Genomic DNA, 13622 nt, shown 5'->3' with positions numbered 1-13622 from the left:
AACACAGCAGTTTTGTAATTTGTATCCCTTTCCTGTAAATCTTTTAAAGTAGGATAGATTCTCATCTATCTGGGACATTTTAAAATGTAATCAGGCAATGCTTGTAGACAGAGGAATGAACTATATAGTCACTTGAAATCTTCTCTATTCTTGTAAACCAATTATCTCAATCAAGCTAGGTTTACGAGATGGACAGATCTCTTTCTCCCTCTTTTCAAAATGGAAACTGAGCATGATGAAATGATTTCCCAGAACCAAAAGCCAAACTTAGAAAAGTATACTTTATTATCATTGATATTTACTGAATATCTACTATGTGCTATGTATATACCAGCCTAGGTATCTTAAGTACATTATATTATTCATTCCTTTCAAAAACCTTACAGCTATGTATTGTTATTAACACTTTAAAATGAGAAAACTGAAGCCCAGAGAGTAAATGTAATTTGCTAGTAAGCAGCAAGATCAGGATTCAAGCCCAGATCTGTTTCTAAGGCCTCTTCTCTTAACCACTGTACTATAGTATGATCATAAGCAAAGTATATGTAGTGACTGGGTTTGTAATTCTCTAGGTTCTGCTGGCCAGGAGACATCCGTGGCATGCTCTCTCACTCAGTGAAGACACATCTTGGCCCAGAACATGGAGGGTCCTAACTACCAGGTTAGAGAAGAGAATAGCAGGACCCTGAGCCTTCAGGGCCAAGCAACATGTCTCAAATGACTGAGCTGCAGTGCTCCGGATGAGGAGATGGGTACTACTGCCAATTAAAGTCTTCATTCAGGCTGGGTCCAGCCTCCTTCCAGGGTTATGAGGCAGTATAGATTAATCCCCTGACCAGGGTGATACTGACTTGATTTCTGATGCCAGGATCACCCTGTGTTTTGCTGGAGAAGATGTTTTTCCACTTGCTAATTGGATATTAAAGGGTTGTCCTTCTTACCAATTCTATAGGAAGCCATTGACATGATTACATTTATCATACTCTTCAAAATATCCTGGTAGTTACATTCTACAGGAGAAGGCAGAGGTGGAAATCCCTCAGAAGTCAGATACCAAAGCACTGCTACATCCCTCAAGAAGCCTTCCCTAACCCAGGTTGTGCTCTGTTATTACACTTAAGTGTATGCCAGTTCATAATATATGTATGTTTCCCACCTATTTTACTAAAGTACAAGTCCTGGTGAAGCAGCTTTTGGAGACAGATAGATCTGGATTCAAATCCAGGCTCTATCACTTATTACTTCTATTTGGAGTTAGGCAAGTTACTGAACTGTTGAATTTCTCGGACTTTCCTCTTCCTCGTATTAAATTCGAGTTGATGATATTCCCCATTAGAGAATAATTCTTAGAATTAAAAGAGACAATGTGTATAAAAACACCTAATTAACTAATAGGCATTTGGCCCAGGGTTCTTTCACCTGGAGAGCAGAGACCATATCCCTGTCATCTTTGCATCCCTCCAAGTACCTAATTTAGCATCTTGAACTTGCAAAATATTCGATCAGTGTTTGCTGAGTGAGGAAAGTGCTCTGGACTTGCAATCAAAAGATCAGACTTACTGTCTGTGTAGCCATGAGCCAGACTCTTTTCTTTAATGGAGCTCAGTTTCCTTACTTATAAGATAGAGTTGGTAACACTTACCTCATCTGGTTGTTGTAAGGATGCAGTAAGCATCATTGTGCCAAGCACAGTGGTTCTAAATCCTGATTATACATTAGAATTAGAATGTGGAACCTTTCAAAAAGTACTAATCCCTGGCCCCACCTAGGTCATTTAAAAAAGTCTCTGGGGATGCGGTCTGGACAGTGTATAAATTTCCACAGTAGTTTCTAGTGGAGAATGAAGGCTGAGAATCACTAGCACAGTGTCTGACACACAGCAAGCTCCCAGTAAGTGTTCTTCCTTCCAGGTAGAAGTAGTAGAGGTAATGATGATGGGAACAACTTCCTAGGGGAAGGAATTCTTACTTCAAAATCATCCCGCACATATCCTGTCACTTAGAAATTCATTTATTAAAATTATTTTAAAGATTGAAATATGGCTAGGATGGTTATATTTATAAATATTTACAATTTAAGCTGTAAGAACTCTTTAAAAGCATCTAGTCCAAACCTCTCATTTTGTGGATAAGGAAACTGGGTCCCAGAGAGAGGAAATTATTTTCCCTGTGTCACACAGTGGCAAGAATACAAGTCTGCAAACCGCAAGACTGCTATTGTTACACTGGATAATGAGATCTTGCTCAAGCTACTGTGTAAAAGAAAGTAATGGAGGGGCAAGTCATCGAACACGTACACAAGCCTTGTGCAAGATACTATAAGTGCTGTGGTGGCAAGGATAAATCAAGCAGGGATTCTATCCTGATGGAGAGATTATAGATTTTCTGAGAAGAAGGTACAGAAAGGGGGGTGGATTTCTCTTTCCTTACAGTATTACCTTGGACCAGGGATGGGGGGCCATACTGATTACTGGATCATGAAAAACCATCCTCATGCTACCGTGGGCACCTAACCTAAAGTAAGTTGTTATTGTTGTTGGGTTGTTGTTGTTTATTCTTAATGCAATATGAGCATTATAAGCCAGGTTTACTGCTGAGCTCAATACAGACTGACCACATCAGAGGTATCTGGAAAATTCATACTTGAAATTGACATAATTGAGATTTCCAGCTGTGACTGGAACCTGTACAGATCAATTCTCCTTCCAGCTAGAAAATCTGGATAAAATATTTGAAAGAAAAACATCAATTTGAAGGTTCAGAGATCTACCAAGGCATCAAACACTTGAGGACAAAGAATTTGACAAGGGAGAGATGAGTACAACGTTCAGCTTCACCCTTCTCCTAGACACACTTGTGTTGATTCTAAAGTGCTGTCTGTGGGGCTGGGAGACTGAGCAGAGCCACTGGCAGCCTTACACATTGGGGAAACAAAAACTGGGGTCAGAGTCCACCAAGGAGGAGAAGCTAGGATAACACCCTAGGCTTTCACTTAGGACCTCTGAAAGGCTACATTTTAGGAGTCAATGTGAACTAGAAATAGACAAAAAATGATAAATCTCAAAAAGGATAAATCTCAATTCTCAATGAACTCAATCATCAATTGGATTGGGATAATTTCCCTCTAGACTTTGGCTAGAAGCAAATGTATATATTCTCTGAAGTAAAATAATGTCAGTAAGAGCCTCAAATTATCCCAATTTTATACACAATGCCTAGCATTTAAACAAAAGGTACGGGTGCATCACAAGACAATACCAAATGTGTGAAAAACAAGAGGGAAAAAACCCAGAAAATGAGAGACCCATGAGAGATCCAGACCCAGACCCATGAGAGATTCAGATCTTGACATTATCAAATTAAAATAACTATGAATAATATATTCAAAAAATAGATAAGACAGAAAAGTTTCTCCAGAGAACTGGAATCTATTTTTAAAAGAATCAAATGGGACTGGTGAGTTTGAAAGAAGGAACTGAGCGTGTATGACTCAGCTCATTCAGCCTTGCTTTAATGTAGCTAAGATGCCTGTCCTCAGGAACCGTACTTTCTACACCTTTGCCTGAGCTCCAGTGAGGGAGGCCTGGGGTGGATCTGTTTTGCTGACTTTCACGAAATAAATAGGTTTATAAGGAAGGAATCATTACGTCTGATTTCAGAGAAAAGGAGACAAAGATAATGGAGATTAACCAAGATAGCTGAGTAGAAGGATGTGCTCTCACTCCCTCTTGCGAGAGCACCAGAATCACAACTGGCTGCTGGACAATCATCGACAGGAAGACACTGGACTTCACCAAGGAGGATACCCCACATCCAAGGACAGAGGAGAAGCCACAGTGAGACGGTAGGAGGGGCGCAATCAGAGTAAAATCAAATCCCATAACTGCTGGGTGGGTGACTCACAGACTGGCGAACACTTATACCACAGAAGTCCACCCACTGGGGTGAAGGTTCTGAGCCCCACGTCAGGCTTCCCAACCTGGGGGTCAGGCAACGGGAGGAGGAATTCCTAGAGAATCAGACTTTGAAGCCTAGTGGGAATTGATTGCAGGACTTCGACAGGACTGGGGGAAACAGAGACCCCACTCTTGGAGGGCACACACAAAGTAGTGTGTGCATCGGGACCCAGGGGAAGGAGCAGTGACCCTGGGGGAGACTGAACCAGACCTATCTGCTGGCATTGGGGGTCTCCTGCAGAGGCGGTGGGTGGCTCTGTTTCACCGTGGGGACAAGGACACTGGCAGCGGAGGTTCTGGGAAGTGCTCCTTGGCGTGAGCCCTCCCAGAGTCTGCCATTAACCCCACCAAAGAACCCAGGTAGGCTCCAGTGTTGGGTTGCCTCAGGCAAAACAACCAACAGGGAGGGAACCCAGCCCCACCCAGCAACAGTCAAGTGGATTAAAGTTTTACGGAGCTCTGACCACCACAGCAACAGTCAGCTCTACCCACCACCAGAGCCTCCCATCAAGCCTCTTAGATAGCCTCAACCACCAGAGGGCAGACGGAAGAAGCAAGAAAAACTACAATCCTGCAGCCTGTGGACCAAAAACCACAGTTACAGAAAGATAGACAAGATGAAAAGGCAGAGGGCTATATACCAGATGAAGGAACAAGAAAAAACCCCAGAAAAATAACTAAATGAAGTGGAGATAGGCAACCTTCCAGAAAAAGAATTCAGAATAATGATAGTATAGATGATCCAGGACCTCGGAATAAGAATGGAGGCAAAGATTGAGAAGATGCAAGAAATGATTAACAAAGACCTAGAAGAATTAAAGAACAAACAAACAGAGATGACCAATACAATAACTGAAATGAAAACTACACTAGAAGGAATCAATAGCAGAATAACTGAGGCAGAAGAATGGATAAGTGACCTGGAAGACAGAATGGTGGAATTCACTGCTGCGGAACAGACTAAAGAAAAAAGAATGAAAAGAAATGAAGACAGCCTAAGAGACCTCTGGGACAACATTAAACCCAACAACATTCACATTATAGGGGTTCCAGAAGGAGAAGAGAGAGAGAAAGGACCAGAGAAAATATTTGAAGAGATTATAGTCAAAAACTTCCCTAACATGGGAAAGGAAATAGCCACCCAAGTCCAGGAAGCGCAGAGAGTCCCATACAGGATAAACCCAAGGAGAAACACGCCGAGACACATAGTAATCAAAGTGGCAAAAATTAAAGACAAAGAAAAATTATTGAAAGCAGCAAGGGAAAAACGACAAATAACATACAAGGGAACTCCTATAAGGTTAACAGCTGATTTCTCAGCAGAAACTCTACAAGCCAGAAGGGAGTGGCATGATGTACTTAAAGTGATGAAAGGGAAGAACCTACAACCAAGATTACTCTACCCGGCAAGGATCTCATTCAGATTCGATGGAGAAATCAAAAGCTTTGCAGACAAGCAAAAGCTAAGAGAATTCAGCACCACCAAACCAGCTCTAAAACAAATGCTAAAGGAACTTCTCTAAGTGGGAAACACAAGAGAAGAAAAGGACCAACAAAAACAAACCCAAAACAATTAAGAAAATGGTCATAGGAACATACATATTGATAATTACCTTAAACGTGAATGGATTAAATGCTCCAACCAAAAGACACAGGCTTGCTGAATGGATACAAAAACAAGACCCATATATATGCTGTCTACAAGAGACCCACTTTAGACCTAGGGACACATACAGACTGAAAGTGAGGGGATGGAAAAAGATATTCCACGCAAATGGAAATCAAAAGAAAGCTGGAGTAACTATACTCATATCAGATAAAATAGACTTTAAAATAAAGAATGTTACAAGAGACAAGGAAGGACACTACATAATGATCAAGGGATCAATCCAAGAAGATATAACAATTATAAATATATATGCACCCAACATAGGAACAGCTCAATACATAAGGCAACTGGTAACAGCTATAAAAGAGGAAATTGACAGTAACACAGTAATAGTGGGGGACTTTAACACCTCACTTACACCAAAGGACAGATCATCCAAAATGAAAATAAATAAGGAAACAGAAGCTTTAAATGACACAATAGACCAGATAGATTTAATTGATATTTATAGGACATTCCATCCAAAAACAGCAGATTACACGTTCTTCTCAAGTGCACACGGAACATTCTCCAGGATAGATCACATCTTGGGTCACAAATCAAGCCTCAGTAAATTTAAGAAAATTGAAATCATATCAAGCATCTTTTCTGACGACAACGCTATGAGATTAGAAATGAATTACAGGGAAAAAAACGTAAAAAACACAAACACATGGAGACTAAACAATACGTTACTAAATAACCAAGAGATCACTGAAGAAATCAAAGAGGAAATCAAAAAATACCTAGAGACAAATGACAATGAAAACACGATGACCCAAAACTTATGGGATGCAGCAAAAGCAGTTCTAAGAGGGAAGTTTATAGCTATACAAGCCTACCTAAAGAAACAAGAAAAATCTCAAGTAAACAATCTAACGTTACACCTAAAGCAACTAGAGAAAGAAGAACAAACAAAACCCAAAGTTAGCAGAAGGAAAGAAATCATAAAGATCAGAGCGGAAATAAATGAAATAGAAACAAAGAAAACAATAGCAAAGATCAATAAAACTAAAAGATGGTTCTTTGAGAAGATAAACAAAATTGATAAGCCATTAGCCAGACTCATCAAGAAAAGGAGGGAGAGGACTCAAATCAATAAAATCGGCAATGAAAAAGGAGAAGTTACAATGGACACTGCAGAAATACAAAGCATCCTAAGAGACTACTACAAGCAACTCTATGCCAATAAAATGGACAACCTGGAAGAAATGGACAAATTCTTAGAAAAGTATAACCTTCCAAGACTGAACCAGGAAGAAATAGAAAATATGAACAGACCAATCACAAGTAATGAAATTGAAACTGTGATTAAAAATCTTCCAACAAACAAAAGTCCAGGACCAGATGGCTTCACAGGTGAATTCTATCAAACATTTAGAGAAGGGTTAACATCTATCCTTCTCAAACTCTTCCAAAAAATTGCAGAGGAAGGAACACTCCCAAACTCATTCTATGAGGCTACCATCACCCGGATACCAAAACCAGACAAAGACACTACAAAAAAAGAAAATTACAGACCAATATCACTGATGAATATAGATGCAAAAATCCTCAACAAAACACTAGCAAACAGAATCTAACAACACATTAAAAGGATCATACACCATGATCAAGTGGGATTTATCCCAGGGATGCAAGGAGTCTTCAATATACGCAAATCAATCAATGTGATACACCATATTAACAAATTGAAGAATAAAAACCATATGATCATCTCAATAGATGCAGAAAAAGCTTTTGACAAAATTCAACACCTATTTATGATAAAAACTCTCCAGAAAGTAGGCATAGAGGGAACCTACCTCAACATAATAAAGGCCATATATGACAAACCCACAGCAAACATCATTCTCAACGGTGAAAAACTGAAAGCATTTCCTCCAAGATCAGGAACGAGACAAGGATGTCCACTCTCACCACTATTATTCAACATAGTTCTGGAAGTCCTAGCCACGGCAATCAGAGAAGAAAAAGAAATAAAAGGAATACAAATTGGAAAAGAAGAAGTAAAACTGTCACTGTTTGCAGATGACATGATACTATACATAGAGAATCCTAAAACTGCCACCAGAAAACTGCTAGAGCTAATCAATGAACTTGGTAAAGTTGCAGGATACAAAATTAATGCACAGAAATCTCTTGCATTCCTATACACTAATGATGAAAAATCTGAAAGAGAAATTAAGGAAACACTCCCATCTACCATTGCAACAAAAAGAATAAAATACCTAGGAATAAACCTACCTAGGGAGACAAAAGACCTGTATGCAGAAAACTATAAGACACTGATGAAAGAAATTAAAGATGATACCAACAGATGGAGAGATATACCATGTTCTTGGATTGGAAGAATCAACATTGTGAAAATGACTCTACTACCCAAAGCAATATACAAATTCAATGCAATCCCTATCAAATTACCAATGGCATTTTTTACGGAACTAGAACAAATCATCTTAAAATTTGTATGGAGACACAAAAGACCCCGAATAGCCAAAGCAGTCTTGAGGGAAAAAAACGGAGCTGGAGGAATCAGACTCCCTGACTTCAGACTATACTACAAAGCTACAGTAATCAAGACAATATGGTACTGGCACAAAAACAGAAACATAGATCAATGGAACAAGATAGAAAGCCCAGAGATAAACCCACGCACCTATGGTCAACTAATCTATGACAAAGGAGGCAAAGATATACAATGGAGAAAAGACAGTCTCTTCAATAAGTGGTGCTGGGAAAACTGGACAGCTACCTGTAAAAGAATGAAATTAGAATACTCCCTAACACCATACACAAAAATAAACTCAAAATGAATTAGAGACCTAAATGTAAGACTGGACACTATAAAACTCTTAGAGGAAAACATAGGAAGAACACTCTTTGACATAAATCACAGCAAGATCTTTTTTGATCCACCTCCTAGAGTAATGGAAATAAAAACAAAAATAAACAAATGGGACCTAATGAAACTTCAAAGCTTTTGCACAGCAAAGGAAACCATAAACAAGACGAAAAGACAACCCTCAGAATGGGAGAAAATATTTGCAAACGAGTCAACAGACAAAGGATTAATCTCCAAAATATATAAACAGCTCATTCAGCTCAATATTAAAGAAACAAACACCCCAATCCAAAAATGGGCAGAAGACCTAAATAGACATTTCTCCAAAGAAGACATACAGACTGCCATGAAGCACATGAAAAGATGCTCAACATCACTAATTATTAGAGAAATGCAAATCAAAACTACAATGAGGTATCACCTCACACCAGTTAGAATGGGCATCATCAGAAAATCTACAAACAACAAATGCTGGAGAGGGTGTGGAGAAAAGGGAACCCTCTTGCACTGTTGATGGGAATGTAAATTGATACAGCCACTATGGAGAACAATATGGAGGTTCCTTAAAAAACTAAAAATAGAATTACCATATGACCCAGCAATCCCACTACTGGGCATATACCCAGAGAAAACCGTAATTCAAAAAGACACATGCACCCGAATGTTCATTGCAGCACTATTTACAATAGCCAGGTCATGGAAGCAACCTAAATGCCCATCAACAGACGAATGGATAAAGAAGTAGTGGTACATATATACAATGGAATATTACTCAGCCATAAAAAGGAACGAAATTGAGTCATTTGTTGAGACGTGGATGGATCTAGAGACTGTCATACAGAGTGAAGTAAGTCAGAAAGAGAAAAACAAATATCATATATTAATGCATGTATGTGGAACCTAGAAAAATGGTACAGATGAACCGGGTTGCAGGGCAGAAGTTAAGACACAGATGTAGAGAACAAACGTGTGGACACCAAGGGGGGAAAACTGCCGTGGGGTGGGGAGGTGGTGTGCTGAATTGGGCGATTGGGATTGACATGTATAAAGTGATGTGTATAAAATTGATGACTGATTTAAAAAATAAATAGATAAAAGTTAAAAAGAAAAAGAATCAAATGGAAATTCTAAAACTGAAAGAAATACAATAACTTAAATTAAGAATTCAATGGGGGGCTTCCCTGGTGGCGCAGTGGTTGAGAATCTGCCTGCTAATGCAGGGGACACGGGTTCGAGCTCTGGTCTGGGAGGATCCCACATGCCACGGAGCGGCTAGGCCTGTGAGCCACTACTACTGAGCCTGCGCGTCTGGAGCCTGTGCTCCTCAACAAGAGAGGCCGCGATAGTGAGAGGCCCACGCACCGCGATGAAGAGTGGCCCCTGCTTGCTGCAACTAGAAGAAAGCCCTCACACAGAAACGAAGACCCAACACAGCCAAAAATAAATATAAAAATAAATAAATAAATAAATAATAAAATATTAACCATCTGAAACATTCTAAAAAAAAAAAAAAGAATTCAATGGACAGATTTGACAGCACATTAGACACAGCTGAAAAGTAGATTCACAGACTAGAAAAAAATCAATAGAAAATTTCCGGACACACACAGAAAGAGAGAGAGAGAGAAATACAAGAAAGAGCATGAGACATATGGACATGGTGCAAGGTCCAATGGACACAATATTTAAGTCCTTAAGGAAGGGAGAGAGTGAATGGGGAAGAAGCAATATTCGAAGAGATAATAGCTGAGAATTTTCCAAAACTCATTAAAGGCATCAAGCCCCATATTGAGAATCCAAGCAACATAAATACAAAAACAAAATGAAACCAAGAAAAAACAAAAACCCACAACTAGGCACATTATAGCAAAACCGCTGAAAACAGAGACCAAGAAAAAACTAAAGGAATCTGTGACAGGGGACAAGGGAAGGGGGAGTTGGAATCACATTACCTACAAAGAGGCAAAATAAGACTGACAGATGACTTCCCACCAGAAACTATAGAAACCAGAAGGCAATGACATATTTAAGGTGCTGAAGGAAAATAACTGCTAGTGTAGAATTCTATAACCCATCAAAAAAAAAAATCCATCACCATAAATGAATTTTAAATTCTTCCATTTCAAACAAAAACAGAGAATTCATCAAAAGTAGGCTAGCACTGAGAGAAAAACTAAAGTTAGTATTTTAGGGAGAAATAAAATTATCCCAGATGGTAGATTGGAGATGCAAAAAGGAAAAGAGGCAACAGAAGTGATAAATATGTGGATAATTCTAAAGGAATATTGTATAAATTGATAGTATCATGTAAAGAAACCCCAGTTCCCAAAGCTGCTTACCTAGTGGAGCCAAAACCACCATAGTCACCCAGGTGATAATTGGAAACACTTCCACATGTCTCAGCCATCACAGTTGTTCTTGCTTTTCTTCTTATACCACGGACAATTTACCTGCTAACCATTAATACTAAGTCTCATCATCGTTTGTTAAATTAGTTCACCTTTGGCCAGGATTTGTTGATCTGTTATGATGACACTGTTCCAATACATCGGAACATGCTTTTTCCAACACGCTATGTACAAATGGTTGTACAGTCTTTGCCAACGTAATTTGATGAATGCTGTGGTCCCAGGGTCTAATAATATATATTCAAAAATTAAAGGTCTACTTTCTCTTTCTTTGCCATTTATTTTCTGCTCCTGCCATCAACCATGTTGGAAGCTTTAGTACACTTTGCTCTATTTCGGCACCAATTATCCAATCCAGAGTCACAACCACAGCCACCTTCAGCTCCACCCAAATGCAAGCCTCCCTTTAGGCTAGAATTAGGCACAGTTTTGACTATAGAATTTAGGCTAATCTGGTGTATATGCAACGTAGCTCTTTCAGGTTTTTAAATCTAGACTTGCTAGTATGCCATTGTACCTTATTGGCTAATCTGTATTCTAGATACCCAAGATTTAATGGGGCCAAACGTTGATTTCTTCTATTGGTTATTTATACCTTTTTTTGTCTAAGTTTCAAAGAAGTTCAAGTTAGTGCTTGGCGATGTTAAGTGAGACAAACTATATTTATTCATTTGCTTGACAATTTTTGAGCACCTAGTACAGTAAAGTTCCTGCAGTGACAATGAACTAGAATTAAGACAATTGAACGTTGGCTCCTTTCCTCCATCCAGTGCCCATTCTCAAATATAATAGTCTAATTTTTTTTGTTTTTAATTTGGGGAAAAGAGAAGGAATGTGGAATGAAAGTGAAGGCAGGATGGGGAAAAATTGGGGAAATAATAGATAAATTTGCCTTTGGAAGCAGAGAAGTAGAGAATGAATTCCAGCATCCACAGTATCTTCTGGATGTATCTACTTGAATTGGGCCAAGAAATGGGCACTACTAACCAGGAGATTGCTAGAATTATTGCTCTTGCCCTAGAAATTTCAACAATAGGACCTGGAAGCATCCCCATCAATATTTAAGCTAGAAAAGATAACTGCCACCAGGAGTTGCCAAAACTCAACCAGGTGGTGATAAATTTGGATGGGAACTCCCTGCTGGCTGACTGCACTGGCTAGCCCCAATTATTTCATTAACCTAATTAATTTGACCCCTCATTTTTTTGTTAGTGAATTTTTGGACACTACTTAAAGGATCAGTGAAATTTTATCGATATGAATTTTAATTAATATGCCCTCAAGGAATTTTTGGACACTATTTAAGGATCAGTGAAATTTTACTGACATGAATTTTAATTAATATGCCCTCAAGGAATTTGCATTTTATTGGAGGTGCTAGCTAAGTTAACCAATAATTATAATGCAATTTAATAAACTCCATAATAGAGGTATGGCTAGGATGGGATTATCCCAACAAAATAAGGGGATAACTAACTGTTTTTCTTTTTTCAAGTTTTTCAAGAGACAAGGGTGATCATCTTCATTGTAAACACTTTCAGACTTTGAACAGATTGTCAAGAATGATGGGTTTTAGATCTTTGTCAGACCAACAGCTAAGTGTGTTGAAACAAATACTACAAATGAATCAGCCACTATCCCCTATTGCAGTACAATTTTCTTTCATTGACTATATTCAGTGTTATCATTATTATGGTTATTATTTCAGTGGTTCTTAAGTTAACGTTAGAGCCACATTAAGTCCATTCTTAAGCTAAGCTAATTAACTCCTAAGCAGGTATAATCACGAACTGTATTTGACTATGCTAGTGGAAAAAAGGCCAGTTTAAAGAGGTTATAAAAATTATTAAACATAAAACTAACATGAGGGAGAAAAAAGATCCCTTTGGGGCAAAAGCTTTTTCATTTCTAAGAATAGAAGAAATGGCAACAGGCAAAATCATACGGCCGGAAGTTTAACATTTTATAAGGCACATGGAGAGGACTCAGAGGAGAAGGCAGTCCAAGGTCAATTTCTTTTTTTTTTTTTTTTTTGTAAATTTATTTATTTATTTATTTAGGCTGTGTTGGGTCTTCGTTGCTGCGCGCAGGCTTTCTCTAGTTGGAGCGAGCAGGGGCTACTCTTCGTTGCGGTGCGTGGGTTTCTCACTGCAGTGGCTTCCCTTGTTGCAGAGCACGGGCTCTAGGCGCGTGGGCTTCAGTATTTGTGGCATGCAGACTCAGTAGTTGTGGCACACAGGCTTAGTTGCTCTGCGGCATATGGGATCTTCCTGGACCAGGGCTCGAACCCGTGTCCCCTGCATTGGCAGGCAGATTCTTAACCACTGCACCACCAGGGAAGTCCCACAAGGTTGATTTCTTACAGACAGAACAAAATGAAGGAAGATTGGAGACCAAAAATCCCCGGACACTAATCTTCTCAAGGTTCTTACTTTGCTCTCCCTGCACAGTTCTTCTACAGCCTCTTCTTCCAATCTACTATAGCAGTCAGCCAAATAACAGCCGACTGCTCTGTTTGCAAAGGAATTCGCCACCCCCAGGAATGGCTACAATAGGGTTTCAAAAATGCAATTTATAAGCAAAAATTTACAGCAGGAAGCATGAAAGGTACTGGGTTATGTATAAACCATGAGACATATCTGCCAGGGCCCTCTTCCTTAAAAGGTTGGATCTAATTATACAAGGAGCCATAAAGGAGATGGAGTTGGCATGAATGACCCCCGGAGTTTCACATTCCCAAGACTAAGGGACAAGGGGAAGGGGAGG

Source organism: Eubalaena glacialis, chromosome 3 (assembly GCF_028564815.1).
Source record: "Eubalaena glacialis isolate mEubGla1 chromosome 3, mEubGla1.1.hap2.+ XY, whole genome shotgun sequence".
Taxonomy (NCBI): Eukaryota; Metazoa; Chordata; class Mammalia; order Artiodactyla; family Balaenidae; genus Eubalaena; species Eubalaena glacialis.
The sequence above is the reverse complement of the archived record's forward strand: the minus strand, read 5'-3'. Positions refer to the sequence as shown.